Genomic DNA, 6094 nt, shown 5'->3' on the forward strand with positions numbered 1-6094 from the left:
TGCCCAGGCCCCTGCTGCTGCAGGCTGCCGCGTGCCGCGGGACCCGGGATATGGGTGACACCAAGGGTCTTCGGGATTTTCAGGCCTTTTTGTGCCTTTTTCATGGGGAGCTGCTGTGTCCTGCGTGGTCCGGGGATGGAGAGCAGCTTCTTGCTCCTGGGAGCCGCCTTCCCACCCACGCACCTCGCGGTGCTTTGCAAGCAGGCGCCGTGGTCTAGAGCCTCCCCGGGAGACACGTGTGTGTCGCTCAGCCTGGGGCAAGCCACCCTCTGCTGCCACCCGTGCGAGGCAGGCAGCTAGCTCCCCGGGGGAAACTGAGGCACACAAAGGTTTCCAGGCAGCCTTTCCAAAAGCACAGAGCTCTCCGAGACAGCCAGGGAAGCGCGGGGCAACCCCAAGTGTCATGTGGATGCGCAAGATTCTGCCACCGGTGCTGGGGCTGCGTCCCCTCGCAGTGCAGTGTCCCCTTGCAGCGCAGTGTCCCCTCATGGTGCAGTGTCCCCTCGCGGCGCAGCAGTGTGTCCTGGGTGACCACGTAGCCCCATGGCTCTTGCTGTGCCTCTGTGGCTTCTCCTCTGGCATTTGTTGGACAGAGCATCAAAGCCTCAGCACCTTGGAGATCTGGCCCCACACGCTGGCTTAGATGCCCTCCACCCTCACCACTCGACTGAGCAGCAAGCCTCCGTGCATGAAGCTGAAAGGAATGGGGAGAGCTTGCTCCCACATGGGAAGAGGAATAAACGATACTGATCTAAAGCACCTTCACACTAGAACACCTTCCCCGGGGGGCCGTGCCCATGCCCATGCACCCATCGCTGCTGGCCCCACACAGACGGGGCTGGGGCTTCACCTTCTGCCCCCTGCCTTTCTGTTTGTGAAGTTGGAGGGAAGCTCAGCTTGTTTGCAGGAGACGTGGGAGAATATCGAATTCCAGAAACTGAAAGTGGTTCTGCCCAGCAGCCATGCAAAGAAGAAAAAACTCAAACAGTTAAGCACGAAATTCAGGTGATAAACCACCCTTTTGGTTCTCCTTGAGGGGAAGGGCAGGAGCGCAGGGGCTGGCAGGAGCAGTGGCAGATGCCGTGAAAAAATGAAACAGCAATTGCTTAATTGCTTCCAGGCAGAGCCGGGCAGCGGCAGGAGCAAACTCTGCGCAGACCGACACTGGCAGCGGGGAGGAAGGTGACACCTCCGCTCCCTCCGGCCCCCCCTCCTCGGGATCAGCTCCATCCCCGCGGGATGCCCGAGGGCCCAGGCTCGTGTGCTGCACCCCCCGAGGGCTCTGTGCCCCCCGCAGCCCCGCTGACACAGCCCGCGCGTGGCAAACGCTTGCACGCCGTGGCACCGAGTGCCGGGGCCGTCCTTGGGAATGCGCTCATGCGGAGGAAGCTGGAGGAGCGAGACGTTGCTCTCCGGGAAAAGCGATCTGCAGAGGTGCTTCCCTCGCTCCCAGGTCCCCGCTGTCCCCAGGCCAGCGGGCGTGTGGCGCGGAGCCCCCCGATGCCGTGCTGTAACTGGGCTGCTCGCCCCCCCCGCGGGCGGCTCTGCGGGATGCTCCGGCTAATTGCAGAGTCCTCCTGCCGGGAGCTGATCTGCTGGTTTTTACAGAGTCTGCTGAATCCCGAGGCAGCCGCTTCACCTTCAAGCCCGTGAGCGATGCTTAGGCAGCGAAGGGGACGGACGAATTTCCAAAGCCCTGCAGGATGTCCTGAGCTCCCAGTCGTGTCAGCTGGAGCAAGAGTCGCCCTGTCCGAGCGCTAGACCCAAAGGTGAAGGAGGCCCGGCGAGATGAGGCCGTGGTGCGGTAGGCAATGCCGGGGCAGTGACACCGTGGGGCACCATCGGTGTTTTGGGTGCTCATTCGGTGCCCGCATGAGTTTGGGTGACTTCGGGGCTCCGCTGCTGTTCGGGGAGGGTGAGGAGAGGCGCTGGGGTGTGTGGGTCAGGGCAGGGCAGCTGGGAGAGCCGGATCCCCATCGGGAGGTGGGAGGGCAGACGTGGGAGTTGGGACAGGCTGGGCTTTAGGGGGGAGAACAACTCCCAGTCTGAAGCTGGGAGCTGCTCTTTGCACAAAGGGAACTGACCATGAGGATATGGCCCGAGGATGCTCAGGGTGCAAGATGACCCCATGGAAGTGGAGATGTAAAAAGCAAGTGACCCACAAGTACCTGTCAGGGGTAAGTCCAGATCTCCCTGCCCAAAGCACCAGCTCTGTAGGGTCCCCATGTCCTGCTGGGTTTGCTGAAATCAAAACCACAGCCATACAGCCCCTTGAAGACCCCTCAGGCCCTGCCACAAACCTCTCCAGTCCCTCTAGCCCAGCTCCTGACCCTAATGCAGAGGTGTCCATGGACGGGGACACGGGCGATGCCATGCCTGGCACATCTCCAGGCACCTCACGCTGGGCCAGGGGCGATGGCTGATGTGGGAGCAGCTGGGACCCTTCCTGCTGCATCCGTGACCAGTCCTCTGCTGTCCCAGCACCACTCTGGGCATCACCATCACCTCCCGACACACAGGGGCCACTGCTCGCCCATCCTGCTCTCCACGTTGGGCATCGGGGACGCTGTGCTCTAGGGACGGGGCAAGGCCGGTGCTTCTGCAGCGAGGCAGGGGGTCCAGGCTACGCTCCCTGCAGCAGCCCTGCTCTGCACACGGGCTGTGAGAGCACGGGGGTGAGGGCCACCCTGGAGGGATCCAGACACTGACATCCCACTGCCACCGAGGTCCCCACTGCTGGGGACAAGGGACACGCCTGTTCTGGGCAGGACACCTCCTGCCCCACAGGGGAGGGAGGGAAGGTGGCGAGGGGCAGAGCTGTGGGACCCACCCAGAGCCAATTCCCTCACTGCTGTGTCCCCCCGTCCCCTTCTGGGCTTTGCCCTCCGGGGCTGCCTGGTTCCTCTTCGCCTGCATGGCAGCCCACCATGGCGGCTCCTGCCCTGGAGTCCCGGTCCTGCCCTGACAGCAACCACCCCCAGGTGGGGGTCTGCCCCCAGCCTGGACACCCTCTTCCCTCGAAGCCAGACCTTACCGCAGGTCCTCTGCAGCCCAAACAGCCCGTTCTTGTAGGACCCGGCGGCTGCCCCGTGCTCTGCTCCCCGAGCCATCCTGACGCAGCCAGTGCAGAGCTGGTGGTGCAACACGGGACGAACCCGGCTGAAGAGCGATGCAGCCCCTCGCCTTGCACTGCTGGCCAGAGCAGCTTCTGGGTTTCTGCTCCCCGTTGCACCCCTCTGCAGACCCAGCCGGTGTCCCTCAGGAGAAGCGGCATCGTCTCCCCGGCTGGGGCGCAGAGGCGGCCAGAAGCAGCGTGCACAACCGCGCGTGTGCGCCTCTGGGGCTTCACTGCTCTGCAGAGGCCAGCGAGGTACTTGCATGCCCTTCGCTTGCACGGGTGGGCACCAGTGTGTGAACAGGGACGTTCACTCCGCACGGGTGGGTGTGCATCCCGCCATCAGCTCCGGCACGTGCCGTTCCCAGGTGGGCAGCACCGCATGGGGGGTGCAAGGAGGCATGGGGGGGAAGATTGCTGCAGGAGCGGCACCGAGAGCTGAGAAGTGTCCTGGGACGAGCGGTGCGTTCCTGCTCCGTCTGCTCCTGGTCTCACTCACATCCAGTCTACCTCCACCAGCTCCTGCCTCACTTGCACCAGCACCTTGTCTTCCACGCTCTGGGTCTCCACCGGGCTGTGGCCTCCCATGCTCTGTGCCCCCCCCAAATGCAACCCCATTTCCATGTCTCACCCAGCAGGTACTTCAGCTGGGGGCGGGCAGGGGCCACGCTGGCCAGGTACAAGTACGCTGAGGCCCATTTGTGCTCCATCAGATGCGTGTAGGGGTCAGGAGGTCTCAGCAGCGCAGATTTTTCTGCCTCTGGGAGCCTGAGCTGTGGCACATCCCTGCACCATGTCTCTGCTTCGCTCCGATGCTCCCTCCGTCCTGGATGAGTCCCCATGGCCAGGACAGGCCCTTCAGGCTCTCTCATGCTCTCTGGATAAGGAAAAGCCAAAGGTGGTCTTCCCAGGGCTCTGTCCCGGGTCTCCTTCTTGGCCCCAGCCAGCACAGGGACACACGTGGCTGGTAGAGCCAAGCCAGTGGCACGGGGAGGTCCATGAGCTGCAGGGGGAAAATATGCAGGGTTTCCCAGGTAATTCCCTGAGGATGAGCACCTCGGTGTTGTCTGGCTTCAGAGGCAGAGGATGCGTGGTCTCTCAGGATCTGTTTCCCCCTGTTTCCCCTGTGCGTGGTCTCACCAAGGCACGGGGGCGACCCAGGTCCCAGGGCAACCTAACAAGGTTGTTTGGCAAAGGGCATCCATCCGCATCCTTCGCCGCAGCTTTCAGGAGGGTTTCATGACCAAGGCAGAACCTGGCAGGAGGCAGAAGAGTCTTACTGCTGAGAGGATCCCAAATCCTTTGAAATGGCCACCAAATCTCTTAAACTGCACTGGGCCACAGATCACTAAAATTGCAGCACACGGAGCTCTTGGACTCCATAAAAGTTTTTTTCCACACCACTTTGGCAGCTTGACCTCACTTTGCTGAAAGGTTCACATTCCTTTTGGGGAAAAGGGGCCCAAATCCAACTGCCAAAGGCTGGTGCTGCCCTCTGGTCTCCTGCTCTCCGTGCAGAGGAGCTGGCCGTGCCCGTGGTGCCTCGGTACAGTGAGGGCCTCTGGGCAGCCCAGCTCCGGGGGTCGGAGCCCCATTTCTCTGCACCTTTGGGTGCTGCCTGGCTTTGTGGCTGTTCCCTGGGCCCTACAAGGTCTGCAGGGTCCAGCCAACCCCGTCCTGCCCATGACAGGCCGTTGGGCAGGTTGGAGGTGAGCACGGGCACGGGGCCGTCACCATCGCATGCCCCGTGACTCGCTGGTGCTGGCAGCTCTGTGGTGTCTGCCCCAGTGCCAGGCTGAGCTTGTCCCTAGCTTGGCCCAGTGCTGGAGGAGCAGGGCTGGGCCAGCAACAGGCAGGAAGGGTGGCCCCAGGGGTTTGCGTCTTGGCTGCATCCTCAGGGACGCCTTCAGCTCAAAGCCACCCCGATGGGAAGGGTGCCCACTACACTAGGAGGGCAGACACAGTCCCAGCCTCAGCCTTGCTGAGGAAGGAAGCTGCTGCATCGTCTGACAGGCTGGCCCTTCAGGAAATAACCCTCTTTGTTTACTCTGGTCCCTACTGAGGGCATGTTTATGCAGCCACCTTGTTACGTACCGCACTGCTGGTCATCTTAGGAAGACTTCTCAGTCAGAAGACGGAGGGTGGCAGGGAAGGGCAGTGCTGGGCCCTTGTCTGTCTGTGGTGGGGCTGCCCCTATGCCCCTACAGCCAAGTTCTTTCATCCCACCCACGACAGGGAGCAATGCCTCAGGCCATCCCCAGGCTGACATAGAGTCCAGTCCAGGTCTGCAGAGGCTGCTGGCACCCTGGGATCTGCTCATGACACAGATGCTGGTGGCCCTTGTCTCCGGGATAAGGTTGCTTTGTTGCTGGCCAAGCTCGGTGCTTTGCTCTGGAGCTCAGTCCCTCTGATCTCCCAGCTCTTGGGTGGCCCTGACAGGGTCTCCCATGGGCCACCAGTGTGGATGTTGCTGTCAGGGTGAAACTGTGGCCCCCCCGTGCACACGCGTTCCTGCAAACACACAGGCATGCACAGACACACGCCTCTCCAGCGCAGTGGCAGGCAGTGCCAGCACCGCACGCCCCAGGGTCAGCCTGGTCCCCTCAAGGAGCCCGGCTGGAGGTGGCGGGGCAGAAGAGGAAGGAAGCGCGCGGTGTCTCTGCTCGAGCCCGGGCAATAACAAACAGGAAGAGCAGCAGGGCTGCAGCCGCGGGCATGGGCAGGAAGGATGTGCCCCAAGGGCAGACCTGTCCTTCTTGATCCAGACCCTCCAGGGACCTTCCTCCCCCTGTACACCTCCTTTCCTGCCCTGGGGAGGGGGAGCCTGCATGCCCAGGGATGGTCCAGGGTGCAGAGGGGCGGCGGGCGGCACCCACAGCGAGATGGGCTAGGGGGACAGTAGGGTGGCAGGAGGACCACTCTGTCCACAGCCGGGCAGGGAGGGCAGGAGGTGCCGAGCCCTGGCTCGCGCACCCGCGG

This window comes from Egretta garzetta, unplaced genomic scaffold (genome assembly GCF_000687185.1).
Source record: "Egretta garzetta isolate BGI_Z169 unplaced genomic scaffold, ASM68718v1 scaffold202, whole genome shotgun sequence".
Lineage (NCBI taxonomy): Eukaryota > Metazoa > Chordata > Aves > Pelecaniformes > Ardeidae > Egretta > Egretta garzetta.